Source organism: Monodelphis domestica, chromosome 5 (genome assembly GCF_027887165.1).
Source record: "Monodelphis domestica isolate mMonDom1 chromosome 5, mMonDom1.pri, whole genome shotgun sequence".
Taxonomy (NCBI): domain Eukaryota; kingdom Metazoa; phylum Chordata; class Mammalia; order Didelphimorphia; family Didelphidae; genus Monodelphis; species Monodelphis domestica.
The window spans coordinates 121,867,181-121,884,218 of record NC_077231.1 but is presented as its reverse complement, the minus strand read 5'-3'; the positions used below and the strand labels follow the sequence as shown (position 1 = coordinate 121,884,218).

At 38.3% G+C, this 17,038-nt stretch overlaps 1 protein-coding gene across 4 annotated transcripts in view; it reads right to left on the bottom strand.

Annotated features, from left to right (window-relative positions):
- Positions 1 to 17,038, bottom strand: part of LOC100014763 (sodium channel epithelial 1 subunit alpha) — a 158,362-nt gene that overhangs the window by 62,242 nt on the left and 79,082 nt on the right. The gene's annotated exons all lie outside the window — the stretch shown is intronic.

Here is a 17,038-nt window from a genome sequence, read left to right as displayed (position 1 = left end):
CAGCTGACTTCACCAGAGAGCCTTCCAGCCAGAGAGTGTTTCAAAAGGCCTCTCTCCAGAGCCTCCAGAGGGACAGAGTCCCCTTAGAGGAGCTCCAGCGAGACCTCCTTAGAGATTGTCCTCCAAGAGCTTCCCTTCTGCAGAGCCTCTCTCAAGAGATTCTTCCCAAGCGATCCTCATCAGAGATCCTCCAAAAGGAATTCCTCCAAAAGGATATCTATCTCTCAAGAGATTCTGCTTTTTCTTATATAGGGGTTTTTCTGCCATGTCACCTCCCCTAAGTCCCTACATCTACCAATCACTGTAGATGCTTTCCAAAGGACTGCCCATCTAAATTCCTGCTAAGTCGACCAATCTCCTCAGTAAGTCTGAATCAGAAAAAATGCTGCTGTGTCGACCAAATCTCCTCAGTAGGTCTGAACAAGAGAAAACACAGCTGAGTCAACTAATCTCATCAAGAGAAAACTTGCCTGACCCTTTTAGGTACCTAGCATCCCATTGTATCAATTCTAAAAACAGGCCTGGCTCAAAGAACTCCTTGCCTTATTATAAGCATGGGTCCAAGTACTTTCATTGTTTAGCAAGGAATTTTCTCTCCTAAAGCAGTCTTAAGTACGGGTAGAGTAGGGGTCCTCCCATTTCTGATCCTGGTGAGTTCTCACATCAAAATGGGGAATGTTTCTCAGTAGGGAATTTGTTCCAATTAAGAATTCCCCAATGGAGAAATTTTTAACACTCACAAGTCTGAGAGATTTCAAGATTTACAGAGGCTATTCTAAAATCTCTTCCTTTGAACTGACACATGGTAAATGAAAAGCTTACTCTTAACTGCTGGATTTCCTGAGAAAATTAGCCTCAGGAGAGACTTACCATTTGAGAGAGACTTCCCCAGGTCCTTGACTTTGCCGAGGCCTAAGGACTAACTCTCTACCTGGGTTAAGCCAAGGGCCAGAAGTAATTACTTTGTGCTTAAGCTAGATATCTTACCCTATCCTCTCTCTGATTTTCTTATTTTACTCTTTCTACATTTTTAAAATAAATTGTAAATAAATCTCTTTAGAATAAATTAAATTTCTGGCAACCACACTCTTAAATAATCCAATCCAACCCTTTTAAAAATAACCCCTTTTCCCTCTTACATATTTTAAAGAATGTTGATTTTATATGCTTTTCCTTTTTTTTTTAAGTCGATAAATAAAATTTTATTTCCTATGTCAAAACTACTTTTGGACATACAATGGATACTATTATGTCATTTATTAGCACTTGAAAATAAGGAAAAATAATGAAAATAGCTGATACTGAATTCCAGCCAGGCAGCCAAAGATCAAAGACTCCCATCTGTAAGCCTACTAACATGGGTTAATCCTACATAGTAACCAAGTTCCCTCTGGGCTGAGATGTGCTAATTCTCAAAATACCCAATATTCTTTAGGGCTAAAGACAAGGATCACCTTACCTAAGAGAAATAATGACAATTAGGAAACTATGCTTTCAGAATGTAAATTATTCATTGGCAGTCTAAAGGGTGGGAAAAAAGGGCCTCTGACTTTCTGGGATTTGAGAATATCTCCAGTGTTCTCAATGCTCATTTAAGGCTGATCCAAGGGGCTCCATGAAGGAGTAGAGCTTTCTAGCTAGAATGTAGTTAGAGAAAGAGCTTTATTTGTTCACAAAAACTACCATAATATCTATTTGCCAGGTGCATAAGTTCATCTAGTAGGTAATGATAAAAGAAATTTTAGTTCCATGTTTAATCCTTTCAGGACTAGATAGATAGTGGATAGAGTGACAAGCATGAAGCCAGAAAGACTCATCTCTGTGAATTCAAACCTGACCTCAGATACTGGTTGTGTGATACTGGATAAGTCACTTGACCATGATTGCCTCAGTTTCCTCATCTGTAAAATAAGGAGGAGAAAGAAATGGCAAACTACTCCAGTATCTCTTTTTAGGCTTCTCTTGGGTCTTGTGTTTGGACATCAAATTTTTTGTCTAGATCTGATCTTTTCATCAGGAATGCTTAGAAATCTTCCATTTTGTTAAATGGCCATTTTCTCCCCTGAAAGAATAAAATTGGTTTTGCTGGAAAGGTAATTCTGGTTTGTAAACCAAGATCTTTTGTCTTTCAGAATATCATATTTCAAGCCTTCCAATCCTTTAATGTGGAGGCTACTAAGTCCTGTGTAAGTTTGACTACAGTTCTATGTTATTTGAATTGTTCCCTTCGCACTGCTTACAGTATTTTTGACTTGGCTTGGGGGCTCTTGAATTTAGTTATAATATTCCTGGGAGTTGTCATTTGGGGATTTCTTTCTGGAGGGGATTTGTGGATTCTTTCCATTTCTACTTTATTCTCTTATCCAAGAATATTGGGGATGTTTTCTTTTATAATTTTTTGGTATTATGATGTCTAGGCTTTCTTTTTGATCATGGCTTTCAGGTAGTCCAATAATTCTTAAATTCTCTCCTGGATCTATTTTCCAGATCAGTTGTTCCAGATATTTTACTTTTTTCTTTTTTTCATTATTTTCATTTTGTTTTATTATTTCTTGATATCTTATGAAGTCATTAGCTTCTAGTTGCCCAATTCTAATTTTTTTTAATTATTTTCTTCCATAGACTTTTGAACCTCCTCTTTCATTTGACCAATTCTACTGTTATTTTCTTCTTGCATTGCCTTCATTTCTCTTCCCCATTTCCACACCCCTACCTCTCTTAATTGATTTTTTAATCCTTTTTGAATTCTTCCAAAGGCTGATACTAATTAATATTTTTCTTTAAAGTTTTGTGTATGTTTGCTTTGCTTTCACTGTTGCCTGTGTTTGTGCCTGTCTTTGTCTCCATTAAAATCTGCTAGGGTTGATGGGTTTTTTATGTTTATTCATTTTCCCAGCCTTTTTCTTTACTTTCACTTTTATCTTAATGCTTTGTTCTTAAGGTAGAAGAGACACTACTGGTGCAGCTGGGTAGCTCAGTGGATTGAGAACCAAGCCTAGAGATGGGAGGTCCTAGGTTCAAATCTGGCCTCAGCCACTTCCTAGCTGTGTGACCCTGGGCAAGTCACTTGACCCCCATTGCCTAGCCCTTACCACTCTTCTGCCTTGGAGCCAATACACAGTATTGACTCCAAGATGGAAGGTAAGGGTTTAAAAAAAAAAAAGAAAAGAGACACTATTAAACTTCAATTTTTCCTTTATACTACTTTTAGTTCTATTTCTGGGTTTCTGCAGTTTCTGTTCTTCCAAGGTGGTGTGAATGTTAAAAACTGTAAAATGCCAAAACTGTAAAGGTTTTGGTCAAATTGTAAAGGATAACTTTAGTGTTTTGACTTAAAATCTAAATAAGTGATCGCCATGGGAAATTCCCAAAATATGAAAAATACCCAAGTCAGCTGGGGATTTATGGAGATTTTAATTAATATAAATTAAGGAATTAAGGGAAGGAGAGAGAGAGAGAGAGAGAGAGAGAGAGAGAGAGAGAGAGAGAGAGAGAGAGAGAGAGAGAGAGAGGGAGAGAGAAAGAGAGAGAAAGAGAGAGAGAGAGAGAGAGAGAAAGAGAGAGAGAGAGAGAGAGAGAGAGAGAGAGAGAGAGAGAGAGAGAGAGAGAGAGAGAGAGAGAGAATTAATAATTGCTCTGGCTCAGGCTGAGCCAAGCAGAATAAAAGGGGCTAGGCCAAAATGGCCTAGGCCTGAGCTTAAGGGAAAGTGAGTCAGTCTTTATTACTCACCACAAGATCATTTCCAAGAAAGCTCCAGTCCTCCACTGAATCTCCTGAACTGAGTTCAGAGTCTAATGCCACACTGAATTCAATTGTGGACTCCATTCAAAATGTCCTAACTCCAACTCCAAATTCCAACTCCTAAGTTACCTTTTACCCCTCCCTTTTAAAGAAATTTCCTCTTATGTCACCTCCCCTAAATTTTCACATCTACCAATCACAGTAGACACTTTTTTCCAGGACTTCCCATTCTTAGTTCTCATCTTCTTTTGTTCTCACCCTCTCTGGTTAGATAAAATCTACTGAGTACTTCACACCTCTTTTGTTAAGCTTGCCTTTTGTAAGTTGCTTGACCTTTTAGGTACTAATTTAACCTTTATAGGTACTTAGCACCTTTTTGTATTAGATATAAAAATAGACCTAGTTTAAGGTTCTAGATTTACTATGAGTTAGGGACTTTTCATTGTTCAATCAGGAGTTTGCAACTTTATCTTCCCCTAAGGCACTGTCTGAGTAGGGTGGAGTAATTTTAAAAGTTCTCAATACATTCCTGATCAAGTACCTCCATTGTTAAAAATGGGGAATAGCTTAATCAAATCTTCTAAAGTAGAGTCTGAGTAGTTTTAAGATTCACAGTGGCAGGATGGCCTGTGGGCTGGGAGCTCTGAAAGCCATCTCCTACTGCTGATTCAATCATCCCCTCTGACTGTCAATGGTTTGCAAAGCTCAGAGCACTGTGAGCTACCTTGTGCTAGGGCTTGGTCTAGCCTCAGACTTAGGCAGAAACTTTTGGTCTCACTTTGGGCTTGATCAGGTCAACCACCCTGTGGACTGCTTTGCCCTGGAACTTATAATTTCACCTTGAGTTTGCATTAGCTTTGGGTCTCAGTCTGGGCTTACCCAGGCCAATGCACTGAAGGCTGTCTGTACTTGGGACCTCACTCTGGGCTTACACAGGCTGGGGCTCAAGTCTTAAGTAAAAGTTTGGGCTGGGGATCCTGGACTTGCTCTGGATTTACAAAGGTCAGACATGTCATGTGGACTGCCTTGAGCTGAGATTCTGGACCTTGAGCTGGGGCTTGGAGCTTTATGGGGTGTTATGGGGTGTGCTGTTCTTTTAGGCAGGGTCCCAGGGTCTGGATGTTGGCTTGGATCCAGATTCAGGACCTGGAACAGTAGATATGGGTTGGGGGGCTTGCTGTTCACTTGCTCAGGTACTCTTTGGTGTAGTCTTGCTGTCCTACATGAAAGTTGCTTCACTCCATCTCCTTGTCGATTCCTTCATTCCAGTATTCATTTTGAATGCCGCCATATTGGCTCTGCCTCACCTATGTGTTTCCATATAAAAGAAAGCTCCTTCCATGCCAATACATTATTAACTTTACTACAAAAGAGTACTACATTTTATTGAAGGTTTTTTCCACATCTACTGATAAAGTCATTTTTTTAACATTATAATACTACTAATGTTAAACTAACCTTTCATCCCTGCCATAAATCCAAATTGGTTCTAATGAAAAAAAATGTTTGGATATATTTCTATAATCTCTTGCTAATATTTTAAATATTTAAACCAATATTTATTAATTATTATTAGCCTGTGTTGTTTTTTTCCTCTGCTTCTTATTCTTCCTTTGTTTGGGTTAGGAAAACTTTATTTATCTCATAAAAGAGACTGGTAGAGGGAATTCTTTTATTATTTTCTAAGGGGAAATAAGGTTTTTATAATATAAATTTTTTACTAAGGATTTTTCAAAACTATATCCCATGAATTTTGCTGCACTGCCTCACAATTATCATCTTCTTAAAAGTTACTTATTTCTGTTATTCTGTTATTTATGGAATTTTTTCTCTGACATGATCATTATTTAGGATATACTGATAATAATAATAATAGATGGGCAGTGGGGTAGTACAGTAGACAGAGTGCTGGGACTAGAGTCAGGAAGACATCTTCTTGAGTTCAAATCTGGCCTCAGACACTTTCTAGCTGTGTACTTAAACAATAACAAATAATAGCTAACATTTATACAGAACTTACTATGTGGCATACTCTGTGCTAAGAACTTGGCAATTAATTAATTCATTTGATCTTCACAACAACCATGAGAGGTAGACGCTATTATTATTATTATCCATTTTACAGTTAAAGAAACTGAAGTAGAGATTAAATGGCTTGCCCAAAGTCTTCTAACTAGGAAGTCTGGAGGGGGGCGGGGCGGAGAGAGAGAGGGAGAGAGAGGGAGAGAGAGGGAGAGAGGGAGGGAGAGAGAGAGAGAGGGAGAGAGAGAGGGAGGAAGAACATTTCCTTTTCATATCTCTAACTGGTAAATAACTAATTAGGAGATGGTCCATCAGCCCTACCCTATCCCCATGGATGAGACAAGTGATGATCTTCACATATGCAGGAAAAGAATCATTGTACAACATCCTTGTTAGCCAGACTCTGTAATAGGATTACATACCTAGGGACAAAGAAAATACAAAACTGGACAGTGCCTAAGGTCCAAGATTTTGACTCAGCAATTCTCTCTAATATACAAGGACAGAGGGCCTTTCTCTTCCAAGGTCTTGATAGAAGAATTAATAGAGTATATGAAAAATAAATTCCCATAGAACAATCCCCCAAAAGACATTAAACAGTCAATACCTTCTGACCCAGTGGTACCACTACTAAGCTTATACTCTTAAAGAGAGCAAAGAACAAGGGAAAAGACCTATAGGCACAAAAATATTTATAGCAACTCTTTTTGTAATACTCCAAAACTGGCAAATGTACCTTTATTGGGGAAGGGCTAAACAAATTAAGGTACATGAATGTAATGGGATATTATTGTACCAGAAGTCTTGGTGACATAGATAGTTTTAGAGAAAATTGGGAAGAACTGTATGAACTGCAACAGAATGAAGTAAGCAGAAAAAGAGAAACAATTTATACAATAGTCAACAACATTATAAAGAAAAGCAACTCTGAAACACTTGAGAACTTTGACTATTGCAATAACTTGTACTTATATATGTATAAATATAAGTAATGAAATTATATGAATTTATGAGATATAGAGGGAAATGATAATGATATAAAATAAGGCATAAATAAAGCATTTTAAAAGAATGACTGAATTTGTGCATAAAATTGGAGATAACTGAAAGTACTCAAAACAATTCAATAAATTGCTGCATACAAGAAACACACTTAAAATATAAAAACACACATACTTAAAAAGAGGTCCTGTAATCAAATATATTATACTTCAGTATTATTTTAAAAGGGCATTGCTATTATGATTTTGAATAAGATAATCGTGAAAATTGTTAGGAGATATAGAGGGAAATGGCATTAAGTGTAAAAGCACCATCAATTATAAAATATCAATATTAAATTTAATAGAGAACAAATATATATTTAATATTGGTGGGATTTTATAATTTATGGTGCTTTTAAACATTTTATATGGTTTATTTGCTCTAAACTCTGCACAGAAATTCTTTGGCCTAATGATTTTGTTTTATTTTAGTTCTGGGCATGCACTAATAAAACTGGTTGTAAACTTCTAAAATGTGTGTGCATGTGTGTGTGTGTGTGTGTGTGTGTGTGTAGCTTTTATCAGCATTGTTTTCTTGCTTTTAATTTTAGTTTTATCAAAATTTTTTGTAAATTTGTTTTTCAGGAATATGAACACTATTGTTAGCAAAAACTTAAAAGATGTGAAACAGTTTATATATATATATCAACTGTAATAACAGGTCCAAAAGGTACCAGTCCCCAAGAGATTTATTTTAAAGAAAGCTATATAGAGATGTTTTAAGCTATCTTGCTATGTACATTACATGTACTATTTCTGTGCAGTTTTTCTGCTTTCTTAGTGAAGTATTGTTCACATAAATAAAACCTGTTACAATTGTGTTTATTAAATGGAGCCTAAGAATGGGGGTGGGGGGTCATTAGTTCCTTTTCACATAATATTAAGTAACTTCATTTTTTCCAAGTAACATTTTTATCAATCTGTCCTTCCCATTACCTCCCAATGAGCACATTTTTTTTTTAATCTCACAGACTATATCTACATAGTCCAGAAAAAGAATTTCTCACTTTAGCTATGTCTGAAAATGTACAGCTCATTCTTTTTTTACCTGTCAGGAGGCAAGTAGCACTTTTCATCTTCATTCTTTTGGGCTCATTGCATTAATAAGAATTCAGAAATCTTTCAGAGTTTTTTCATTTTAATGTTATCATTATATAAATAGTTTTTTTTTAACTCTTGATCTCTTATTTCTGTATCTGGTCATAAAGGTTTCCTAGTTTCTTCTGAAATTGTTTCATTATTTTTTATGGCATCATCATCATGGCAACTAGGACATAAATTCAAATCCTGCCTCAGATATTTACTAACTATATTACCCTCTGCAAATCACTTTACCTCTATTTGTCTGAGTTCCTTCATCTATAAAAATGGGTATAATAATAGCACTGACTTTTCTAGGTTGTTGTAAGGATTAAATGAGAATATTTATTAATATCTCATTTTTATATTTTATATATCAACCCTTAATGTACTATAAAAATGCACACTGATATTATTATTCTATTACATTAATATGAGTAATATCACATTACACTAATAATATTACTATTCCGTTATTTATATATATATATATATATAATTTGTTTAGTAATTCCCCAAAAGGAAGAAAAACCCTTAGTTTCCAATTTTTTGGTTATTTCTAAAAGAACTGCTATAATATTTCCACATACAGATCCTTTTCCTTTTCTTTGATTTCTTGTAGTACAAGCCTAGTATTGGTATGATTAGGACAACAAATATGTATAGATTGGTGAATTTCCAAATGGCTTCCCAGAATGGTTGGACTAATTCATACCTTCACCAATAGGGCCGTAGCATATCCTTCCCCCTCCAACAACTGTCATTTTCCTCTTTTGTTATCTTTGGCAGTCTGCCGAAAGGCATGAGATGGAACTCTAGAATTTCTTTACTTTTTATTTGTCTAATTCTTGGTGACTTAGAGCTTAAAAAAAAAAAAACCCAACTTACCTTCCATCTTAAAATCGATACTGTATATTGGTTCTAAGGCAGAAGAGTGGAAAGGGCTAGGCAATAGGGGTGAAGTGACTTGCCCAGGGTCACACAGCTGGGAAGTGTCTGAGGCCAGATTTGTTCCCAGGAACTCCCATCTCTAGTCCTGGCTCTCAAGCCACCTACCTGTCCCAATGTAGAGCATTTTTAACATGATTGTTGCTAGTTTAGATTACTTCCTTTGAAAACTTTCTGTTCATTTCCTTTGATTATATTACAAAATGGTTTTAACTCTTAAAACTTTATATCTTAGAAATAGTAACATGATCAGAAAAACTTGTTCCAGACTTTCCCCCCAATTATTAATTTCCCTCTAATTTTTACTACCTTAGATTTCTTTGTGTAAAATCTTTTAAATTTTATCTGTCCAAAATGTCCATTTTATCTTGTATGATCCTCTCTATAACTTTAGTTATATCATCAATTGCCAATGCCACCCCATTAATAGAAGCCTTTCAACCACTAAGTACAATTTAGAAGCACATTAACTGGGTCTCACGGAACATGTCTCATTCTATAACAATGGTCTGCCTCTTCTTTATTGAGATATATTTTAATCATCTGTCCTCTGAAGTTAAGCTCTATTTAATATGCTGATATGAATTTTGATGTCTTGTAGTGCATTTCTTTTCTAACATTGTTGCCATTATATACCTTGTTCTCTTGATTCTGCTTATTTTGCCTTAATTAGTTCATAATCTTTCCATTTTTCTCTGATGTGATAATCTTTATTTATTATAGTATAATATTCTGCTGCATTCATACATCATAATTTGTACAGCCACGCCCCTGGTCAAAAAGTAACTATTATTTTTTGTTTATTTTTTATTCCAGAAAAAGCACTATTATTAAAATATTGTTGAATACAGGACCTATCTTTGGCTTTCTTGGGATAAATGTTGAGGGGTAATTTCAGTGGTCAAAGAGTACAAATGTATCATCATTTTTATTTGTTGTTGTGGAGTCGTTTTCAGTCATGGTTGATCCTTTGTGACCCCATTTGGGGTTGTCTTGGCAAAGATAATGGGGTGGTTTGCCATTTCCTTCTCCAGTTCATTTTACAGATGAAGAAACTGAGGCAAACAGGGTACAGTGACTGGCTCAGGGTCACATAGCTAAGGAAGAGTCTGAGGTCAGATTTGAATCTTCCTGGCTCCAGACCCAGCATTATGCCACCTAGCTGCCTGCAGTCATTTTTTAAAGCATATTTCCAATTTATTTTTCCAAAGAGTTGGACCAATCCATAGCACTGCCAAGAGATGTAATAGCATGCCTGTTTTCCCCCAGTTCCTCCAACACTGCTTATTTCCATCTTTTATCTTCTTGGCTAACTTTCTGGATATGAAAGAAAGCCTCAGCATTGCTTTAATTATATTTCTTTTCTTATTAGTGTAATGTCTTGGGAAATAACAGTAGTGACATTGGTCCAAAATAACTTGCATGCAATACGTGAGTTGTCCACCAGGTGTTGCTCTCCAAGAGCACTACCAATCCCAGCAGGCACATTCCGCCCAAGAGCCTCCTAAAGACTGCAGTATCTCCTCTGGACACCAGAGGGAGCACAACCCTCCAACGCCTAAATTGCTCCCTCTAGGACCAGAGCGCACAATTTGAAGCCTTGGTGATAAGCAGTTTACTAGCCAGATTTGGGATTTATCAGGATGAAACAGAATTCATTAGAGGGGAGGAGAGAAAGGGTGCACTTGAGAGACCTGGGCTAGCCGAGACATCATTTAATCAAATAAAATGGAAAGCTTTCAGGTGCAAAGCCAATGTTCCTCATCCTAGGAGGTAGCTAGGTAGAGCAGGGGATAAAGAGCTGGGACTGCAGCCAGGAAGATATGAGTTCAAATTTGACCCCAGACACTTACAACTGTGCGACCGTGGGCAAGTCCCTGTTTGCCTCAGTTTCTTCATCTGAAAAATGAACTAGAGCAGGAAATGGTCAAACACTTCCATATCTTTGCCAAGAAAATCCCAAACAAGGTCATAAAGAGTTGAATGTAACTGAACAAAGACCAAAACAAAAAAGATGGGAGACTTGAATACCTTAATTGCACCTGAAAAAGCTAGAAAAACAATGAATATGAAGCAGCTGGGTAGCACAATGGATAGTGTCAGGGTTTGAGTCTGGAGGATCTGGGTTCAAATTCGACTGTGGACACTTCCTAGCTGCCCTGGGAAGGTCACTTAACTACTATTGCCTAGCCTTTGCTGCTCATCTGTCTTAGTACTGACACTTAAGACAAAAGGTTGAGGCTTTAAGAAGAGGAGAGGAGGAGGAGAGGAGGAGGAGAGGAGAGGAGAGGAGAGGAGAGGAGAGGAGAGGAGAGGAGAGGAGAGGAGAGGAGAGGAGAGGAGAGGAGAGGAGAGGAGAGGAGAGGAGAAGAGAGGAGAGGAGAGGAGAGGAGGGGAGGGGAGGGGAGGGGAGGGGAGGACAGGACAGGACAGGACAGGACAGGACAGGACAGGACAGGACAGGACAGGACAGGACAGGACAGGAGAGGAGGAGGAGAGGAGGAGGAGGAGAGGAGGAGAGGAGAGGACAGGACAGGACAGGACAGGACAGGACAGGAGAGGACAGGACAGGACAGGACAGGACAGGAGAAAAGAAAAGGGGACAGTTAGCTCAGGGGATTGAGAACCTCGCAGAGATGAGAGGTCCTGGGTTCATGATCTCAGACACTTCCCAGCTGTGACTCTGGGCAAGTCACTTAACCCCCATTGCCTAGCTCTTACCACTCTTCTGCCTTGGAACCAATATACAGTATGGATTCTAAAACAGAAGGTAAGGATAAAAGAGGTAAAAGAAGGTGAAGGTAAAAGAAAGACAATGAACATGCCTCCCTGGCATGGACTGTGTTCACATTTTTGTTCCTATCCACAAATCTGGAAAAGATTCTAGAAGTTGTGAAGAAGGAGAAAATGATTGAACTGAAACTGGCTTTTGAGCCAGTAAGAATTTGGTAATGGGATAGGCAAGGGTCCTTCTGAGGACAGCCAAGAGGTGACAACTTCGGAGCTAAGGCTCTGAAAAAGTGAAATAAAAGAAATTTTCATCCAATATAGCATAAGGGTCACTGGTCTAACTGAAAGAACTTTACCCATACTAGTTCCAACTGAAGTGCTATATGCCTAATGTGACAAGGAAATCACTTTTAAAAGACTGATATATATTAATTTAAGATCGCCAAGGAATTCAGCTATGTAATTCCTAAATGAAAACTCAAGTCAGCCGCCAACCTTTTATAGAGTTTAATTACAGACAGGAGGAAGAAAGGAATTAGAGATAGAGAGAGAGGGAGAGAGAAAGGGGAGAGAAGGGAATAGGGCTTAAATACCCCTTCTGTTTAGGCTGGGCCAAAGGGCCCAAGCCCTTAGATAGCTGGGGCAAAGAAAAGAGATCAGTCCCTATTACTCACGTGACCAAAATGGAGAAACAGTCTCCGGGGCCTCCACCTCCAGCTTCCTTCAGAGCAAGCTTCTCAGAGCACCTCTCCAACCCCCCTCCAGTCCTCAGACCCCCCTATCTTTAAGGAAACCATCCAAGTTCCCTCCCCTCAGTTCTCACATCTACCAATCACTGTCCATCAATTTCCCTGTGCCAATGGAGGCTCTAGCTTAACCCAGGACCGCCCAGAGGTCTGTGGCTTTGCACATGTCTGTTGGAGGTCATATTCTCAAATAATTAAATTTTGATCTATGCTGCAGCCCTTCCTAAATCCTGTTAGGACCGAGTGGGGTGGAAATTGTATTTTCCAAGACCTGATTCTGTCATTCCAAGTATCTCTATTGTATCAATTCTAAAATCAATCATGACTCAAAGAAATTCCTGTTCTGTGCTTAAGCATAGGTCAAAGCCCTTTCCATTGTTCAGCAAAAGGTTTCTGTCCTAAAGTAATCTTAAGAAGGGAGAAGGAACCTCCCATGCCAATGGGGTTCACATTCCAATACAGTATCAGTAAGAAATTTTCCAAGTATGAAATTTCCCAATGGTGAAATTTCCAACATTTATAAGTCTAAGAAATTTTAAGGTTTACACTAAATCCAGGCAGTGGCTAAAAGTGGGAAAAGACCACGGCTACCCAGCAAAAAATGATGGATGCTAGGAGATAGGTGGGTTGACCAGAAACACCATACCCTAAGAGGAGCAAGAGCAACCTTGGACCCCTAGGAAAAGCAAGCCCAACTGATCAGCTGGTACAGCAGAGCCACTTACACACTCTGTGCACGGATTGCCTAGGCGTGTGCCTCAGTGGAATTGTACTATAATAATCATTTTTCATTTTGTAATTTCCTTTTATTCATCTGTGTTAGGTCATTCCTCCTAGAATATTTTGGCTAACTGAAACCCGTCTTTTTTTTTAATTTAAATTAGTTTATTTCATCAATTTAGATAATCACATTCTTTCCCTCCCTCCCCTCCACCCACCCTTCCTGCAGCCCATGAGCAATTTCACTGGGTATTACAAGAATCCTTGATCAGAATCTATTTTTGCACGAGGATGTTCATTTAGAGCCTACATCCCCAGCCATATCCCCTTGACCCATGTATTCAGGCAGCTGTGAAACCCATCTTCTGTTACTATTGACATTTTCTAGTTAAAACCTGACTCATGCCATGATATATTAAGGTAAGACTTTTTGAAATTCTTCAGATAAGTGAAAGTGGAATTGTGCACTTCTCCAGGTGATTTAGGTAACAATTTGTGAACGGATTCTGCGGGCTCTGACTCTACAGTTATCTTTGGGAAATGTAAATCTCCCCTCTCAGCCAGCACATTGTGAACCCTCTAAATGGACTTTAATCTCTAGCCTGGTTTACAGAGTCTGTTTAACTAAAAATGTTTCCTTAGTGATAAATGAGATTATGATAGATTCTTGTTTAACCAAGTTTGTTTCACTTTTATGGCCTCAGGCTGTACTAGATTGCTCTATCTAAAAAATCATTTCTCTGTCTCTCCAACATAATTTTATCTATAATAAAAATCCAATAGTGGCTCAGTTATTTATCTGATTCTTGAACCTGTGCATAAGCATAATAAAACCTAGGTTTTTAACTCTGCAATTTCTGCATTTTGGTAGAGTTATTCAGCAACAGTAACCTACTACATGAACTCAAAGGGGAGAAATATCTCCCATAAGGGTGCTTACTCCTCTCCACTTCTGAACTGGGGGTATATTGGTGGGAGTACCCCTCTGAGGCTGGGAAAATTATTTGCAACTTCAGTTCTTGCTATGCTAGTTGAATAAATTCTAAAGAGGAAATTATTTTTTAAAAATATAGAGTAAATGCTAAAGAACTGAATCTAGTAGCTGATTGTTAAGGGGGAGCACAGAGAGAGCTCATGAGCTACCATTCAGGAAGACACCCACATAGAGGGTTACCTCTGAAACACTGGAATAGTAATGGCCACCCCTCTAAGAACTCAATTGGCCAGTGATGGTGTCAGATGTAGCATACCAGGAATATTAGCATCTTGAAAGTATGATTGGTGTATTGATATTGTATCTTATGTGTTCATATACCAGACTCGTGGTCAAATTACTTATTGATTATTGTATTTCCAAATCTTCAATCCAAAGGACAAAAGAATTCCTGAGCAGGACATTATTGGCCACAAGGGTCCTAGCTCCCACCTTGTTAGTGTAAAGATTAAAATTTAGGAATATGGGGAGACTGAGGCAGGTAGAAATTAGTTTCTCTGCAAGGAGTATTATATTTTTGGGGGGGTTTATTAAGGATTAAAGAAAATACAGGATAAGGAAAACGTGCCTAGGCCAGAGGCCTAGACAAGACCTCACCTACATTATGGAAAGAGCCACATCTGCTCCAAAACGGAAGTCCAAAAGAAGACCCAAAAACCTTTGCCACCAGCTTAAATCCTTTCTCGGTCTCGGCCCACCTCAGAATTCCCGTGAGATTACAAAGCATTTTGGGGAAGTGGAGCAAAGGCTTGTGGGGATTGTAGTCCTGTATTCGAGTCTATTTTTTACATTAGACCACATTCCTTATTGAGTCACATGTTTGATTAACCTCCTCCTCTTTGATTACATGATTGTCAATTGAGTCATTGTTAAAGCCTATGCCATGTCACATGTTCATTAGCTACCTCCCACTCCACATTCCTAAACTCTCCAATAAAAGTTTGAGGGCACTTGTGGAGCCCTCTCTCTCAATTCCATCAGAGGGGCATGCACAATGTAGCCTGTATTTTTTAACTCCTTGTCTCTGAGTCTTTATTCTTTTGTCTCTCTCTCTCTCTCTCTCTCTCTCTCTCTCTCTCTCTCTCTCTCTCTCTCTCTCTCTCTCTCTCTCTCTCTCATTCTCTCTTTCTCTCCTCTATCCATTTCCCCTCAGTTTCCAGTCTCCTTCTCAGGTGTCCACCCATGAAAATATTAATATGTAACTACAGGAAGTTCCATCAGGTAATTACAAAATATTAAAAATATGAAATATAATTGTGGTACGTGATAGTAATGGAACATTATTGTGCTGTACAGAATGATGAACAGGACGATTTAAAAAGAGCTGGAAAGACTTAAGTGAACTGATGCAGAGTGAAATAAGCAGAACCAGGAGAACATGGTACACAGTAACAGCAATCTTGTACAATGATCAGCTGTGAAAGACTTGGCTACTCTCAGCAATACAATGATCCAGCACAATTCTGAGGGACTTGTGGCAAAGAATGCTATCTGCCTCCAGAGAAAGAACTGTTGGAGTCAAGATAGAGATGAAAGTATACAATTTTTAAATTGTTTATTTGGGTTTATGTTTGGGGGTTTGGGTTTTATACGATTGCTCACTTACAAATTGAACTCTATGAAAATGTGTTTTGTATGATAATACATGTATAACCTAGACTGAATCACCTGCCAGCACCAGGAGGGGGAGGCAGAGATAAGTTCAATCATATAACTTGGGAAAACTTGAGTGGAAATTTGTTAATATATGCAATTGGTAAAAAAAAAATTTTTTTACTGAAAAAATGTTTAAGTAAAAAATATGAAATATATAGCTCTATAAAAAAATTTCAGAAAAACCTGGAAAGACCTATGTGAACTGATGCACAGTGAAGTGAGCAGAACCAGAACATTATACTCAGCAACAACAATAATGCCAAATAACCAACCGTGAATGACTTAGCTATTCTCAGCAATACAATGATTGAAGATATCCCAAAGGACTTATGATGAAAAATGTTATCCACCTCCAGAAAATAAACTGATGGAATCTGAATGAAAATTGGATTACTTTATTTTCTTTATGGTTTTTTTAGTGTGTCCTCTTTCACAACATGACAAATATTAAAATGTGCTTTTTATGATAACACATGTATAACCAATTGCAAATTGCTTACCCTTTCAATGAGGGGAGTGATAGAGGAATGATCCAGAGACTTTGAATGACAGTGCCTGGAAGAAATGCAAAGGTTTCCATCCACAGCAGGGGATGGTTGAGAGGACTTGGAATCTTGAGGGAAGAGGAGATTCCAAGGAGAGGCAGTTGGTCTCTCTCTCTATCTTGAGACAATAAAGGTGATGGTCTGATCAGAGATTGTCTCCTGACCTATACAAAATCCCTCATTGAACTTAATCACCATTTCCCCCCAAAGATACCAAGAAGTGTGGCAGAAACCTGAGAAGAATAAGAAACAGCATAACAAGATCTCACACAGCTCCTGTGACACCCTGGGTCTGGACATTGGCTCTGCTGTGACAGAGATCAGGGGTCACAAACCTCTCAGAGGCAGGGCTGGCAAGCATGAGTCTCTCAACTTGGGAGGGAGGGAAAAGGAGATTTCGAAAGACAGGGACTTCCTTTATCCTCTTTCCTATAGATCCAACCTTCAGACATCTTTCTTGTTTTACCCCTAACCACAATTATTAGAATAATGTTGTCAGTTATCCTAAATTGACTTCCTTGTCATATTGGAAGAGGGAGAAAGCTGATTTCTCTCTTCTTTCCCCAAGGGAAGAGGTTCACCCATTGAATCAGTTATTAGAGGGGAGTAAAGGCATGGTTAGTAGAGAGACCATATTTGAAGAAGACTGAAGGGGGGAATCCATCTCACCCTCCTTCTACCTTCTGGGCATTTATCATCAATTCTTTCTCCATAACACCCAAACCAACCCTCTAATGCAGGGGAGAGAAGGAGAGGAAGAGAATGAGTGTTTTTTAAAAATGTTAAAAAAATAAACAAAAATTGTTTTTACA